Raw genomic sequence first — 17,333 nt, forward strand, 5'->3', positions numbered from 1 at the left:
GCTTATAAATTAATAACTAAGTAAGAAAGGCAATTAATGTCACTTTAAACAATAAAAAAGTGAAGAGTAGGCAAGAGTTTTGTACCTCAAATGATTGACACTTCTTGATATTTATAAATGAGATATATAGCGCTCAAATTCCCCTCTCCTTGTACTAAAATTTGCAACTTGTGTGTTTAAGTAATTTTCACTTTTTTTAACCAATATATTCTTTAGGGGATCATGTTGTTGTTGCATACTTGGGTTGTTGTCGGTTTCTTGTTCCTTTCTCATTTATTTTTCTCTATTTTTCTGGGGAAAAAATAAGGTTTAATTTTTTTTAAAATATTTTCATATGAAAGAAAAGAGTTTGGTCTGACACAATTTTATTGTACATGGAAAAGTATGTATGCCGGCATACATATTTTTCCATGGACAATAATATTGTGTCTGACCAAACTCTTTATATATTTTCATCCCAAAGAAAAGAGTTTGGTCAGACACAGTTTTATTGTACATGGAAAAGTATGTATGCCGGCATACATACTTTTCCATGTACAATAAAACTGTGTTTGAAAAAAATTAAAAATTGTGTCTGACCACATTGGAGGGAACAGCGTGGGATCTACTAGGATCTAGGACATAGCTCGTTCATGTTGTGGAACCCATTAACAAGTTTCAGACTGCACCACATTAGTACATTACACAGTTCATGGGTGTCAAAGCTGTCGTACCAAACTTGGCCCCCGTCCAATTAAGGAGCGCCACCGTGAACAAGGAAGGGAGGAGGGAAAATGAAGAGGGGAGAGACAGACGGCGGCAACCCAAACCGCCAATTTGCATTGCCCTTACTGCCACATTATCCACACTAACCATCCTTACCATCGCTCATAAGTCGGAATCCCAAGGGACTGTGCCAGAGAGAAGAGAAAAGAGACGAGGGGCTTTTTGCAAGGAAGAGGGAAGAAGATGGGGGTGTAGGTCTGTGCGTGAGAGCAGAGGCGGCTTGATGCATTTGGAGGCCTAAGACGAAAATTGGTTATCTTGTTTTATATATAAAATTATTATTAATCAACATGAACCGCATAGAAAAAAAAAAATTATAAACACAAAAAAATTTGACAGAACTTTTTACATTTGTTGATGTGACAGATTGATAGTAGTGAGTAAAATAGTGATGTCAGTGGTGAATCTAGTTGAAAACTAATAAAAGTTTGTTAATTTGACTATTGTGAAAAATGTTGTGAATTGCTTTTTTTTTTTTCCCCCTTTTAGAAGTGCTACATTCATAATATTTTTCATGACAAATTTTAGGTGTTAAGTTGCTTCTTGTTTTCTAGTTGAACCTACCACTAAAATTATTTTTTTGTTGTCAATAACAACCTTTAACAATCTGCTATTAAGATTTTTTGTAAAAATGTTGTGAAAAATGTTGTGGACATAACATTTTTTTCTCTTTTTTATTTATTTTTCATTTGATAAGAAAATATTATTTTATTTATTGGTTAATATTTTGGCTTAATTAATACTATTGGTTAAAATTTAGGGGCATTTTTTCACTTGGGGCCTTAGGCAATGGCTTATACCATTGAGCCGGCCCTGCGTGAGAGAGATATGGAAAATGTTTTACTATTGTCTTAAGGCCGTTTTTGGAACTACGAAAATCGATTTTCGAAAAACATTTCTACATTCATGGGTGTTTAGAGTAGCGGAAAATGTTGGTCAACTGAAAGTTGTTTTCCAGTTGACCATAAAATAAAGGCAATTATAACGAAAATTGGTTTACACTTTCATTTTTCATAAACCATTTTCTTCCTACCCCAAAACTTATCAATTGAACCTCTCAGCCCCCACCCACACTTCTTCCACCCAACCACCACCCCCCACTAACATCCCTATTCTTTGGTGGCCACCCACTTCCACCATTGTCGGTCACGATACATATATATATATTTTTTTAATTTTATACAAAATTTTAATTTTTATTATATGTGCTTGCATGTTTTTCATAATATTTCTAGGAATGCAGCCAATTACTTGAAAATATTTTCTAAAGTATTTTTAAGAACGCAACCAAACACTTCAAAATATTTCTTTACCAAAAAAATATTCACCTAAAAATATTTTATGATCCAAAAATATTTTCCATCAAACCAAACACAGTAGAGTAAAATATTTTACGAGTTTTTTACACACAAATTTTTAGTCAACTGAAAATATTTTCCAAGTATGACTATATTTTACAAGTAAACAAACACCTGAAAATGGGAAACTATTTTCCATAAAATATTTTACATAAAAACAAATGCAATGTTAGTTTTGCTGTAAAATGTTTTACGAAAATTATTTTCAGAATTTTACCGTGTTTGTTTCATTGTAAAACTTAGTCAAACTTGAAAAAAAAACAATTGTTGACCATAAAATCTTTTATAAAAGGTTCTAAAATATTTTACCTTTAAAAACTTGGTAAAATAATTACAAAAACACACAATAGCTTCCCCCCCCCCCCCCCCCGCGCGCGGCCATTTGATGGTTGGGTCATCAATTTTGTGGCCTAGGACGCTGGCTCTATTAGCCAGAGCCAGCAGTTCGATAGCTAGAGTCTACAATTTGATGGTTGAAGCCGTCAGTTTTGGTAATTTGTGCTTGGTAAATTTTACATATTATACCAAACACCTAAAAATGTTTTCAAATATAAAATAAATTTTTTTTTACAGTGAATCAAATGAAGCGTAAATTAAACTAAAAAAATGAGTTGGTGAAATACATAAACCCAATATTTATTTCACTTTTAATCATGACCTTTAAATATACATTTATATGAGTTCTAATCGAAGTTGTATAGAAAACAACTAAAGTTTTTTTTTTTTCAATCTTAAGGGTGAAGTTTGTGAGTGCTCCCGATGCATGGTTAATGTTGAACATGTGCCTTATCATATCTGGTCTAGTACACTACAGTCAAGCCGAATTCAATTACAAAAAACTTATAAATTTGATGTGGTAATAAATATGATTGATATTACTTTAACAACATAAAAACAAAGAGTAATGTTAGGGATACTACAAATTTTAGTGTATAATCTTTACAAAGTAATGCGTCACCAATCACATAAAAGTGATTAATTTTGACATATATTTATTAGGTTTTCAGAATCCACCAATCACATTTATGGCCACATCAATTTGTAAATATAATGGAGTAAAAATTTGACATATTTTTAGCATTTTATGAATGGAAGAAGTTTTCCTCCAAACTAATTCACATAAATCTCATTTTACCCACTACGTGGCGATTAATAAAACGATTCATGTGTATCATTTAAACAAATTGCATAACTCATTTAAAATGTCATGTGACTAAAAGTATACATGGACAATCATTTTAATTGTCACATAGTGAAGTGGAGGAATTTTCTTACAAATTGAGTTGAATGTAAACCTTTTCTTTTCCAAAAATAAATGTGTGAGTTACATCTTTGTGATTTGTAACACCTCAGTTTGTAAAGCTATATACACTAATATTCCTAATTTTCCTAACATCGCTAATGTGCAAATATGAGCTCTACCATATACCTATCAATAAATAAAAAAAATCAGAGCTCTCACAAATGTCAAATGCATTTTAAAAACATTTGTGTGCATGAATCAAATGGCAATGATCGGCAATCTACAAACTACCAAAGTAAGCAATGTTTTGGTCTAATTATTATTGAAAAATTACACTTTGCCCCTTTATATTATATTTCAATTTACACGTATCCCCTAAATTATGATAATACACACTTATTTCCTTAGAAAATTACCTATAGAATGAGATGCAAAATGTTACATGGATAATAATTTAGAAGGGTAAGTGTACATTCTCATAGTTTAAGGGAGCAAGTGTTACACGGGTAATAGTTTTTTTGGGATGGGGTGTAAGAGCATGCACATCAGTTTCTTCAAATATTTAGCTAAACTAATCCATAGAACTTTTTTTTTTTTTTAGTTTAGCTATCCTTTGTTTTTATTCACAAACATTAGCCCTAACACTATAACACTATTCCATTTAAATATTATTTTTAAACTCTATTCAAATATTTAATACCAAAAGGTCCAAATCTACCCGGCACAACCCAGTGCAGCCACAACGCAGCAAAATCCACTGGCGATCTTCCTTTGGCTCTTAGCGCCAACACCTAGCTCAATCTAGGACCGTGAATTGAATCTTAGCCTAACAAATGGGTCTTCTTAATTCGGTGAATCACATCTAGGTTGTTGATGAGGGTTTTTATGGGTTTCTTCAAGTTGGTGGATCTTTTCGGATCTGATATGAAAGCCAGCTGCATGAGGTTTCTTGTTAAATTTTTTGAGTTAGTTTGAAGAGTTTGATGCATGAGGTTTTTGATTGTTTTTTGGCAAATTTTTAACCCCAAACAGGCTGATGTGGATACCCTAACGTATTGAATGCTCTAAGTGTGTATTTTCATAATTTAGAAAAATAAGTGTAAAGAATAGTTTAGGAAGTAAAGTGTAAGTTTTTCAATTATTATGTAAGGTTTTAATCTAATTTTTTGTCAGTATATAAATTTTTTTTAAAGTAAGCAATGTAATTTTTTTTTTTTAATTCAAAAAAGGAAAGTAAAGCGGTGTAAATGTCACCTCACAAACTTTATGCACATAGCTTATCAAAAAACTTCATGCACATAAAAATGAAAAGTCAAATTGAGATAAAAAAAAAAAAATTTATTTTTTGTTTTTGAAAAATCAAATTGGTATCCCTAAAGTAGACACTAATTTCCATTTCGATGTTGAAGTGGGACTATATTTTCTATTTTACTTTTTTTTTTTTATATATAAGATAAAATTCTACTCTAGCCTAATTTAAGTGTATATGTGTGTGAAGCTCCCTCCTAGAGACTTGAACCCCGACCCTTGTCCCCACACCTTACAAACACTTATACTTGTAGAGTGACCATCACAACAAGGGTGGGTGGTGATTTTTTTCATTTTACTGTTAAGGTTGGAATTCATTCAAGATTCGTAGTCCTAAAACAGTATCACTCACTAGTCATTACGGCGCTTCTCGAAATCCATGTGGCTTGAATCACTTTATTCATATATTCTGTAGTGTTTGTTCTTCTTTATGTTCCTCTTTATGTGTAATCAGTGTCTGTTCTTCCGTATCCTGCTGTTTATATTTGAGTTTTCACAAAATCCAAACAACCCCTTCACTTCTTTTTACTCTCATTAATGTACTACTATTTCTTGAGAAAATTAAACGAACCTTCTTTTGCTAAGGTAGGACGAAATTTTAACTACAGACATTTTTTGTTGTTGAATTTAATCAAAGTTATTAAATTCTGACTTACTTTTGCGAAGCATATCTACAATTTAAAAAAAAAAAAAAATGTTACTGCTGGTAGTAGCATAATAATTAAAAATTACCCAACTTTGTACGTAGTTTTTTTTTTAACTTTTTCGATGAGTTATCATATTCGGTGTGAACGTGCTGACCTATCTCATTACTTGGTATGGTAATAAATGCTGTCGCTAGTGATTTTGGTGAATAGCTTGAAGTCGATGGCCCACTCATGCAAGCCACATTACTGCCACAGTTTTACACTTTTACCTGCTAGCTAGTGACTGTGCTATGATGGATTTAATTTTACTTGTTTCTGTCTAAAACACAGCCGGCCCGACTTTAATTCTTAACTAAAAAGGATTCTCAAAAATAGTAATCAATTTATTAGATGACGGCAAATATTTGTGGTTACGGGGTGTGAAGAGTTTTGGTGTAAAAATCAAGTCACCTTTCACTTTATTGAAACTTTGAAATAGTTACATTAAGAGGGTTCACCTTTCATGTGAGATGATTATCCCCGAAATACCTAATAAGTTTCTTATATTAAGAGAAGGTTTAAGTTGAATGACAGCCTCTTTTATGCATGACGTTGTGTGTTAAAAACTAAACATGAATATCATAAACTAATGGGAGATTGTTGTATATTTTGATACATATACGTATTTTGTGATATTAGAAGTTGGATAGCACAAAAATCCAATTGTGAAAGTGAGGATAACATTTCTACAAAATCTCGGCGGGGGGAGAGAGAGAGGGGAGAGAGAGAGAGAGAGAGAGAGAGTCTCTTTATGGGCCTTTAATTGAAATTCTAAAGAGTTGGGTTGACCGTGTTGTTAGTCGAGACTCTTTATGGGTCACTTTCTATGAGTTGCGTCAACCGAAGTGTTAGGCAGGTGATAAACAAACTTTCTAACTTTTGCATAACTCGATCGAGCAAGTATCAAGCGAGATTGAAACAATGTGTTTTTAACAAAATTTCACGAGATTTATTGATCTGTTTGATTGGTATCATGTGCCCAATTGTTAGAATCGGTTCCAACTATTTTTTGAAAGGGTATAACACATAATTAGTGTCCTTTCATTGTGCCTTTTCACTTAATCCTCACTACATCTATAAATGGAGGAGAAATTTAGTTATTTTTTGCAATTTTTCATATTTTATTGCGGAACACATTATTCATAAAAGTTTTTTGAGTATTTTCAGAATTGCTATCTAAATACTAAGGATTTGTTGTATCTTGTTGACTAATTGCTTGTAATCCTTAGCAAATTCTTTGTATTGGGGGCAATTCAACTCTTAAAGACAGCGAGTACACTTCTCAAAGCCTTTCAATATGTTCTTCCCTACCCCATTATCTCCAACATCCATTACAATTTTGTAAATGTCTAATTAATTTAACTAATTGGCATCACTAACGAGAATGTGACTCTATATATATAGACATATAATATTTTTAATTTAGACATTAGATTTAAAAAATATATATATATTGGGAGCCATGATGGTGGCTCTTCCAATGGGAAAGTTTTAGACTTAGCTTGAAGGTTTTCTTGAATTATTGTGGTAGTAGTATAAATTTGAGGTTTTAAATTTCATAGAAGCATATGCATCAAGATTCAAGAGTACCATATACCCCAGTGGTACAGGATAACCTTTTTATGTTGAAATTTTCCTTTAATGAAATAATGATATAACATGTTCAAAATTTCCTGAGTTGTTAAAATTGATATTATATAATTTTTTTTGAGGAAGAGATATTATATAATTTGAGGGGCATAAGAAGCTAGCGACGAAATAAAAGCTTTTTTGATGTTTTATATGAGGCAATTCTATTTTTGTAAAGTACCTAACATAGGCCACCTATACATGCACACTAAAACGAGCTATTTGGTGCACATTATACTGTCTTGTCTAAATGACGACCAGAGGAACAAGTAAACCCTGGTGAGAGGTTTAGTGGTAAGTCCTCGTCTGCCTCGCCATTAGTGCTCGAGTTTGAGTTGCCTTTCGCACCCAAGGCCATGAGGCCATTTAGTGCGGGATTTATTCCGTCAAGATTCAGGAAGAAAGTTTAAAAATGCAGATTTTTTGGTTGAATAAATAGTAAAAACATTAATTAGGATGCGTTGCACTGTTTTGTGTGTCATTAATACAATGTATTGGTATCCATTAATAAAACCCTTAATATTATTGATATTTTTTGTATTTTTAACACGAGCTGCAGCTCACCTCAGTCTGATCCAACCCAATCCAACTCAAGTCATTTTTTTTTTTTTTTTTTTTTAATTGAGAAAGTAAAGGTTTGAAAAAGAAAGGTTTTTTTTCAAGCTTCACTTTGTAATTGGCCAATCGAGTATAAAATTCGGTTTGAAAAAGAAAGGTCCGTACTGACATGGCAGCAAGCAACATGCCTTTCTTTATAAAGTCCAATATTCTCACCATTAAGTGCGTTAGGTCGTCGTTGATTTTTCTCGCCTGGCTGTCTTTTTTTGTCATATTGTAATTAGTGGAAGAAATAGTTTGTTGGAAGCATGAAAAAGGGTAAAAGGGTAAAAGAAGTAAGGGTCGTTTGGATGTAGGAGAAAGAGCAGAGTGAAGGAGAGTAAAATAGAATTGACTAAAAATATGCTAAATTTGAGCCAAATTTATTTTATTCTACTCTTCTCTCTTTCTCCAAATGAATCATAAGGCTTTAGGGTTGGTGTAGTATTTGATTTTTTTTTTGGTGAGAAATTACACTTTACCTATTTGTGGTTTGCCTAAAAAACACTTTACCTACTTGTGGTTTAAAAATTGACACTTTACCTACATGAGATAAGCTCTGTTTGTCTCTCATTACCTACCTCTGTTAAAAACATGGGCTAAATTTGTATTTTTGCTTATCTTTTATGTCTCTCTTCTCTTAAAACATAAAAAACTAAAAAAAATTAAGGAAAAAGAAGATCTAAAAACTACGTTTTGTAAAAAATTAAAACCTATCCTTTGTTTTGGGAAACCAGCAAGATATAATTCTTATATTCCACAAAGGAAATTGTACTTAAATCAGGGGAAACCTCAAAAGCTTCCAAGCGTTTCTCCTCCCTATCAACCAGGGGCCAATTTTTTCAACTTTTGCTTTCACTAAATCAAAGCTATAGAAAATTTTTCTCCTTCCTGCTATAATAACCTGAGACCCACGGGCAAGAAAGATGCCTTTCGAATGGGGCAATCATCAAGGAAGATACTTTGTATCTTGGTATTCTGTTTGCCATCAATCTGAAAAAAAAAAAATCTAAAAGCTTTTGATCCAATCCTGCAGCTAGTAGCAATTGTGCATTTCGATGGAACTGAACTGAATTTATTGGACCATTTGAAGGATCCTCTACATTTGCATCTACAAGTCTTGAATATTCAAGACGTCCAGGCAACAATTTAGTTCTGCTCCTCACCACAAGGTCTTCATTTGTTTGAAGGATATCTTCAATAGCTTCAACATTATTGTAATTATGGACAATCTTTTCTGATCTTAATTAAAAGTTAGGTTTTTAATTTTTACAAAACTTAGATTTTAGATCTTTTTTCTTGATTTTTTTTTAGTTTTTTATTTTTTATTTTTTTTTATGTTTTAACAACAGAGAGACATAAAAGGGTAATAAAAATACATATTTATCTCTGTTTTTAACAGAGATGGATAACGGGAGACAAACAGAGTTTACCTCAGGTGGGTAAAATATCAATTTTAAGCCACAGGTAGGCAAAATGTTTTTTGGACAAATCACAAGTAGGCAAAGTGTAATTTCCCTTTTTTTTTGGGTATTTCAAAATTTATGCATAACTAAACAATAAAAGAAATGGCCCATAATTGCTGGTGCAGCGTAAAACAGTTTTCAGAAATTGTTTTCCTTGTATTTGAGGCTGGGCTTGGCTTTTATTGCCGGAAAAATATATATGTATATAATCCGGCAAAATATGCCTCTCGCCTGGCTGGAGTGAGGGAGTAATTTTTTTTTTTTTGAGAAGGAGGGTGTAAAATGGTTGTAGGAAAAATGAAAATATAAAGCAATTTACACTCTCACCCATTCTATTTTACGGTCAAACTAAAATTGACCATATTTTTTGGTACCCAAACACCTTGTAGGTGTAAAATATTTTCCGTATATATTTTTGACTTGAAACAAACACAGCCGAGTGTTTTGGGGTATGAAAATTATTTATCGAATTAAAAAAATCTTTTTTTAGCCAAGAAAACCTAAAGCAACATGGCCAACCTACACCGGAGACACTACCCCAAACACTAGTTGGAAAGAATTTTTTTAAACAAACATTTTCAATTAATTTTTTGGTTTTTAATGTATGCACAATAATTTTACAACAAATCTTATGTGATAAGATATTATCTACCAATAATAGTTTTTTGTATAAGATTTATTTTAAAAATATTGTAAAAGTAACATTACTTTGAAAATAATTCTGGCTCCTCAAATATAATCCTAAACCCCTTAAACAAACCAAAAAAAAAAAAAACTGTTATGACATCAATAAAAATTAGTCCAAATATTCACAAAAAATCCAAACAAAAACAAGACTAGACCAAACAACAAGTGAATAAATTATTCAACAAAAAGCCTTTAAAAAAAGATAAAAATTCCTAACCATTTAAATTTGTAACTCATTCACCCATTCAATAAAAATAATCCATAATTTCATTTGTAATTGGCTCTCTCTCTCTCTCTCTCTCTCTCTCTCTCTCTCTCTCTCTCTCTCTCTCTCTCTCTCTCTCTCTCTCTCTCTATTTTTCTATTCTCTACTATTATTTCAAACTCTCTCTCACTTTTTTACTCTTAGTTCCAAGAAATTGTAATATTTTATGTATTTATGTGCGTGTGTTTTTTTAATAACGTTGATATATTCAAATTACCTCTTTATTAGATTTTATATAATATAAATTTCTTAATTATCATCCAAAAAATTTTCCAATGCCGCCATTGCACCTAGCTAACTTCCCATCTTATTTATTGATGCCTAATAATATGGGTATTCTTTAATTATTATTACTAGTTTATAATTTCATGCATATACATGGATACACTTAAAGATATACAATAAGATGCATAATATAATTCCTATATATATAATTGAAATACTATTGATAGTCATTTTTATAATTTGTTAACCCTTTAAAATAATTGTAGGGATATTATTATGTATAAAATATAAATTTTCCATGTTTTTTTTTAAATTATTGTGAAGAATTTTTTTTTTACGATTAATTGATTCTAAACTTTTTGGTTTTTGTACTTAATAACTCACATGAATGAATATTTATGATGTGATCTCACATTTGATTCTAAAAATAAGAAATAAAACTCTTTGAGAATAAATAATTTAGGACACATGACACAAAATTGGAAATCTAATTTGAAATTCTAATTTGAGTTTCTTTCAGCTTTACCTATTATTATATATATAGATTATCATTTCAAAACCCCGTACAAGCGTGGTTATATAGGTGAGAGCAATAGGGAGCATGATTTTAAAAATCAAATCGGGCATCAAACCGTTTTTTAAAAAATTTCCAGTTCAACCCTAGTTTTTGACCGGGTTTTCGGTTTTTGACCGGTTTTTGACCGGGTTTTCGGTTTTTGACCGATTTTTGGGGTTTTTACTGGACCGAATGGCTCCCGATTCTCGATTGAACCGGTTGGACCGGTTCGGTTTTTAAAACAGTGATAGGGAGTAAGTACATATAATTCAGGTTGCTCGTGACTCTTAAATAAATAATGAGGTTTAATTACGGTACTCAAGCAATGAGTATAGAGATAGAGACAAATCAATATGATGTTTATGTAGTTTTGGTTGGTTATGATGTTATATATATTGATAATCCAAATAGTTGAACACAGATTGGTGTACGCGCCGCCACCGGCCGATACATTTTACGTACCAAAACCCGTGATGATTCCAAGCCAATAACTACAATCACTTTACCCATCTGATCTACCCCATGCAATATTAATATTCCGTAGAATTCCAACTACTTTTCTCATAATGATTGAGTTTGACAAAATCATGCATAACTATCAAAGAGTGAAGGAACGAGAGCGAGCATGAATGATAGAAAAACTTGGGAGTCGTACCACTATTCTAAAAGGTAGAGAAGTCGGCAATATGAGGGATGGATAGACTACGTGCATTGCGGCACTAAAAGGAAAAGGAAGCAATACGAGGGAGGAAGGAAAATGATAAATAATTATGTGAAGGTTTTTAGGCTAACAAAGGACAAAACATATGCACAGTACTTGTGAGTTCCAGTTAGCTTAATTAGTAAAGTTTTTAATGGTTAAATAAAAGATTTAAGGTTCAATCCCTGCCTATACTAAAAACCAATTAGTGTCTTAGTCTCATAATAAAGAGCTATCGACATCATAGGTTGAAACTCTCTTAAAAAAAAACATATGTTTAGTACCTTAAAAATACACTTTCATTCCACACAAAAAAAAAAAAAAAACACATGTTTACATTTTAAAAGAAAAACCTAAAGAATAATATCTAATTACTATATCTATGTTTTGCTCATAACAAAATACGCCAACTCTGTTTTTATTGTTTAACAACCTGCTAATTAATTAATAAAATATTTTATTTTATTTTTATTATTATTATTTTGTCAACATACTTTTTATAACTTCTAGGCTCATAAAAATTGACTTCTTGAAAATTCGTATTCTGAAAATTTGCCGGTTGTTATAAATCCACTAATGAATGTATCCTAGGTATGCATTCATCATTCATGGAATCTCATTCATATTCATATCATTTACCATTACATCACACCATGTTCATATGTATATGCATGCTTAGGTTAAAGCACACCATATTCATATCCCAACCTGTGTGTGACTTTAGGGTTTTATTGGGTATTTGTCCATTTTTAAAATCTTCCAATTAAATGGTTTGCTTGGTCATGAACTATTAAAAATTGACATTTCTAGGACTTCGTCATTAAGGAACGGGGACTTAGGTCATAAGGGATATAAAATAAGGTGTTTAAAATAGCCACAATCTATCTTCGACCTTATCTTGGATTCATTGGCACCAACCTCCTCTCAACCCAATTCTTTTAGCCATAACAACCACAACCTATTTTAGGCCTCATCTCGAGCTCAACTACCTAAACCTTGGTTCTTTTGGCCTTAATAGCCATGACCTATTTTAGGCCTCTTCTCGGCCTCAACATCTCAACCTTAGTTCTTTTGCTTAATTTCAACAGCCATAACTTATCTTTGGTCTAAGCCTCAACCTCATCTCTGTAGTTCTTTTGGCCGTAGAAGCCATGGCCTATTTGTGGCTAGGGGTGTCCAAACAAAATTGGGACTCGACCCACCTGCTCAGCCCGTCCGATCCGGCCCGAGAACCGGCCGACCCGACGCCGGTGACGGGTCAGCAACGGGTCTTTGCCCCCTAAACCCGAAAATAGCAAGTCGGTTGGCGGGTCTGAGGCTGTAAAACCAATTTTCAACCGACCTGATCGTATATTAACCAAAAAGTCGTTGTTCACCATCAGTAATAGTGGTTTGTCGGTGTTTTCTGTTCTATTTGTTGAGATCCAACCTGAACTCAAAGAGATCAGGCGAGATCTCGTCGAGATATGCTGAGATCTCATCGAGATCTGGCTGCTGAGATTCAACCTGAATATTATGAATATTCAATATATTATGAATATTTTTTATATTTGGAGGTTAAAGATAACTAATCAAATTTAGCCATGTGTTTGAGTTGAATTTTAGCTAAAAGTAGTAATGTAGTTTATGTGAAATAATATGATTAAATTTCCAAATTCGTATAGAAACAGCTAAAGATTGAATGAATACTTATTTTGTCAGCATTTAGATGGTTGGAGTTTTTGAGTGTTTGTCATATGATGGATATTAAGTTTTAGTTAAAGAGCAATAGTGAGTTTTATCATTTTAAGTGTTTGTGTGATAAGAGAGACTTACCAAATGTTACCTACTAAACACTGACTCGTTAGAGTTCAAGGAGTTGGAGAAGACACGCTAAGCAACATGTTTCTTTTATCAACTTTAAACCGCTGGAGCTTTACGGAATAAATCTCTTAGTCCTCTAAACCATGACTCCCAAAGTTTCCTCGAAAAAACTCATGAGCCTGGATCATAAGTTGAAGATGAGATGACGTACCTTGGGTTTTGTTGTCATTTTGTGTAAATATGAGCTTTTGTTGGAGAAGCCACTTTCCATGAATATGAGAGAAGTAATATGTGCCATGAGTTTTGATTCATTGCATGAGTTTTGATTCATTGCTTGAGTCTGATCCATATGTTGATATTGATGATGTCGTGGATTATGATCCTAATTGATGAAGAGGAAATATGGACTATGAATCTATCTTTTGAAGTAAGGATCTTGTGGGCCATGTAAGCCTAATCTATATAGTTGGATAAGATATAAGCTTATTTTGGGCTTTAAAAGAGATTTATCCAAAATTCAATAATATGTTGATGTGGCGTGGGTTGTCAATGAAGTAAAGCTATGTGACGTGAAAAAAGAGTCTTCAACAGTCATCATAGACTGAAAACATATATGAAATTTCAAAATCCACGAAATTCGATAGATTGAGAGGTGTCAAGATAGGCATCGAGGTTCATTTAATCTCATTAGATTGAAGGTATCGAGTCAGGTGTCAAGATCTTCTGTTCCAGCTTTTTTTTGTACTGTTTCTTGAGTATTTTTCATGTCTTCAATAATATCACTTGTTACCATTTATAAAAGTACTTTGTGATGTTCTTAAACACACTAGAAACTATTCAATTACAAGTAAAATGTGTTTTTGTCAAATAATATGCCAATTACATAAAATGTGATCCTAACACTCTTTCTTGAGGCGATGACAAACTAGCAAGTCACGGAGTCCCACCAAAGCCAATCTCATACTCGTATATAAAAACCCTTACATTCTGTAGAGTGAGGTAAGCAACCCTGGGCACTGTTATTCTGCCATTTTCATATATTTTCTTCTTTTGTTGCTGTTTCATTTCTTCTCTAAAACTTTCACCCACTTACAGCTACAATAACCAAAACTAGATGACCACCTGTAAAACTTCTCATATACAGTTATGGGTGGGGCATCAATCACCAACAACTCTCCACCAGAAAAAGCACCCATTTCGGAGTAGTTAATAAAATAGTAGTAAATGCTAATTCAATGAAAAGCACTACCAAAGTCTTCGACATTTAGCTTCCATTTATGGAATGGTACTAACATGAATTTAAAAATAAATTGTGACCCAATTTCTGAATTTTCTAATCAAAATAAAATAACAATAAAGTTATTTACTGCCCTTTTTGGACTATCTGCATCTCATGTACTTTTCCAGAATTTTTGGGTTAGAACTTTTCTAATTGCCTATCATTAAAGATTGGGTTTAGGATTACATTAATTTTACTTGTGCCTAATTCTTTATATGTAATCGAAGGAAATAAATAAAGGGATCAATTTTAGAAACTTATCCACTATTTTCTAGACATTTTATTGTGTAATGAGTATGTTATCACTTTATTTTGGTAAGAAAATTCATAAATGGGGTTATCATTTGTAATGATGGTGTGATTAGTGTCGGTAAGCTTTAAAATAGATAAATACCATTGACTTTGTGGTTAACATTTGTCTAGACGACTTTGTTTGTAAGAGGATTTGATCATGCTTATGTTGGAGTCGATTACTTTGCTAAAACAATAGTTTTCCTTTCCAAAAGTGTAAAAGCGATAGAGTTAATCATTTTGCTAAAAAAGATGATTTTATTTTATTTTAATAGATTTGCTTATCTGTTCAAACGAGGATTAAGTTATAATTGTAACTAAAAAAAAAATGTGATTCAATCAATCGCTTTACAAAAGATTGTAATCCCTTGCACGCAAACTATGCAAACAATCATAAAAATTGCAAACCATCAAATCAAAGTTGCTAATAATTCAAAAGTCACAAGGATGTGCAAAGATTAGAAATAAGTTACAGGGATTGAAAGCAAATATGAAGGAGATCAAAGACATAAACAAACACAGTAAATACTAACGGATCAAGAAACACGGAAGCAATAGCCACAATGTAGGGTAATTATTGAATTTATTGTTGATTAGACTCTTAGTCTTAGAAAAGAAGACATGAAAAAGTAAAAAATGGTCATTTTGAAAGGCACGATAAAAATGAGAACTCAACACTTTATTTATTATAAATTATTTTCGAAATGCTCACACAATTGGATGAATTCTCTTTGTGAGCCCACCTTACCCCGTGCTTGATTCTTTTCTTCTTTTTATTTTCACCCTAACATTTTTAGTTTGCCTTTATAGGTTTTCAACCTAATGGGTATAGGTTTTCAACCTAATGGGTATTCTATTCAGCAAAAAAAAAAACCTAATGGGTATTCTTTCTTTTTCTTTTATTTGTCACATTTTTACTTACCTTAACTTATGCTTGGACCACCTTCGCAGGTTTAGACACCATGTTTTGCAACCTCCATTTAACCTAGCATTATCTTACCCCAAAATGGCTTAAAAAAATAATTCTCAAGTTGAATTTATCCTAAAACTTATCAAAAATCGAAAACCCAGTAAGGTTGGAGGCTCCAAGTTGGCATTTTGACACCTACACAAAGTGTTGAACAACACTCAATGCCTTAGGCCCAATTTGTTAAATTAACAATTTTTTTAAAAAGTTTTAGTTGTTAAAAAATTGTAAATTTAATCACTTAACAATAATTCTAACACAATTTTCAGCAATTATCTTCAATTTTCTTATACCAACATGCTTACATGATCTTTATCGGAGATAAGTATGAGATTAATCCAACATTGGAGATTTTGATATTCATTTAAACACAAAGGGTTTTGCGGTTGTTAGGTCTAGGAATCAGTTTGAATAGGGTGTTATGAATAAGAATAAGAGAATTAAATTAAGGCGAAAATCACATTTTTGTCCTTACATTTTCACGCGATTTTCATTTTGGTCCCTATATTTTATTTTCACAACTTTTAGTTCCTATTTAGAAAAACGCCATTCATTTTAGTCATTTCCGTCAGTTGTCTAATGACAAAGCCCTACGTGGCAGACAAAACTACTAAAATAATAATAATAAAAAATTTATTTTGGCATTAAAAGATGTCATGCCAGCATCTAAATTAAAAAAAATTAATTTTAACTAAATAAAAAATTAAAAACAAAAATCATATTAATTGAAATCTAAGTGTGTCTTGAACAAGAACAACAAGAACACAAACATAGATCTAATAACACAAAATTAAAATCCAAAAATCAAAAAATAGATCTGGATTTGATTTTTATTAAAGATTTTGCTAATGTATGCCATTAGGGCACACAATAAGTATTCATTTTTGGACAAAAATTTCTCGAGAATTGAAAAAGTATTACAGCCTTTTCAATTCTCGAGAAAATATTACCATAAATGAATGACTTAATGTGTGCCTTAAGGGCATACATTAACTGGACCATTTTATTAAGACCCAAAGTGAAAGTCTTCTCTCTTCTCTTGGAAATACATAAAGCCAAACTGAAAGGAGTATAACCCAGAAACAACTCCCTAAGGCTCCGCTTGGGAGTTCATAAGGGAAGGGAATAGAATGGAATGATCATAAGGAAATTAAATAGAATGTAATGTATTTAAGTAAGGAAAAAGAATGGAATTAAGTAACCTTGATTGGATGTTTTAAAATAAAGGAATGGAAATGAATGGAATGTAAGTAATCTTGTTTGGAAGTAACATGAAAAGAATGGAATGAAATCATTTTATGACAATATTACTATTAGATCCCTATTTTAAAATAAAGAGTTGAATATATAGGGATATTTTGGGAGTTTTAGTAAAAAATTCATTAAATCTAATTTCATTCCCTCCCATTCCTCCTAATTTCGGGGAATGAAAATTTGATATTTTAAGGGACTAGAGAGGAATGAGTGTTCCCTCATATCCATTCCATTCTCTCCCACTTAAACTCCAA

This window comes from Castanea sativa, chromosome 4 (assembly GCF_040712315.1).
Source record: "Castanea sativa cultivar Marrone di Chiusa Pesio chromosome 4, ASM4071231v1".
NCBI classification, from domain to species: domain Eukaryota; kingdom Viridiplantae; phylum Streptophyta; class Magnoliopsida; order Fagales; family Fagaceae; genus Castanea; species Castanea sativa.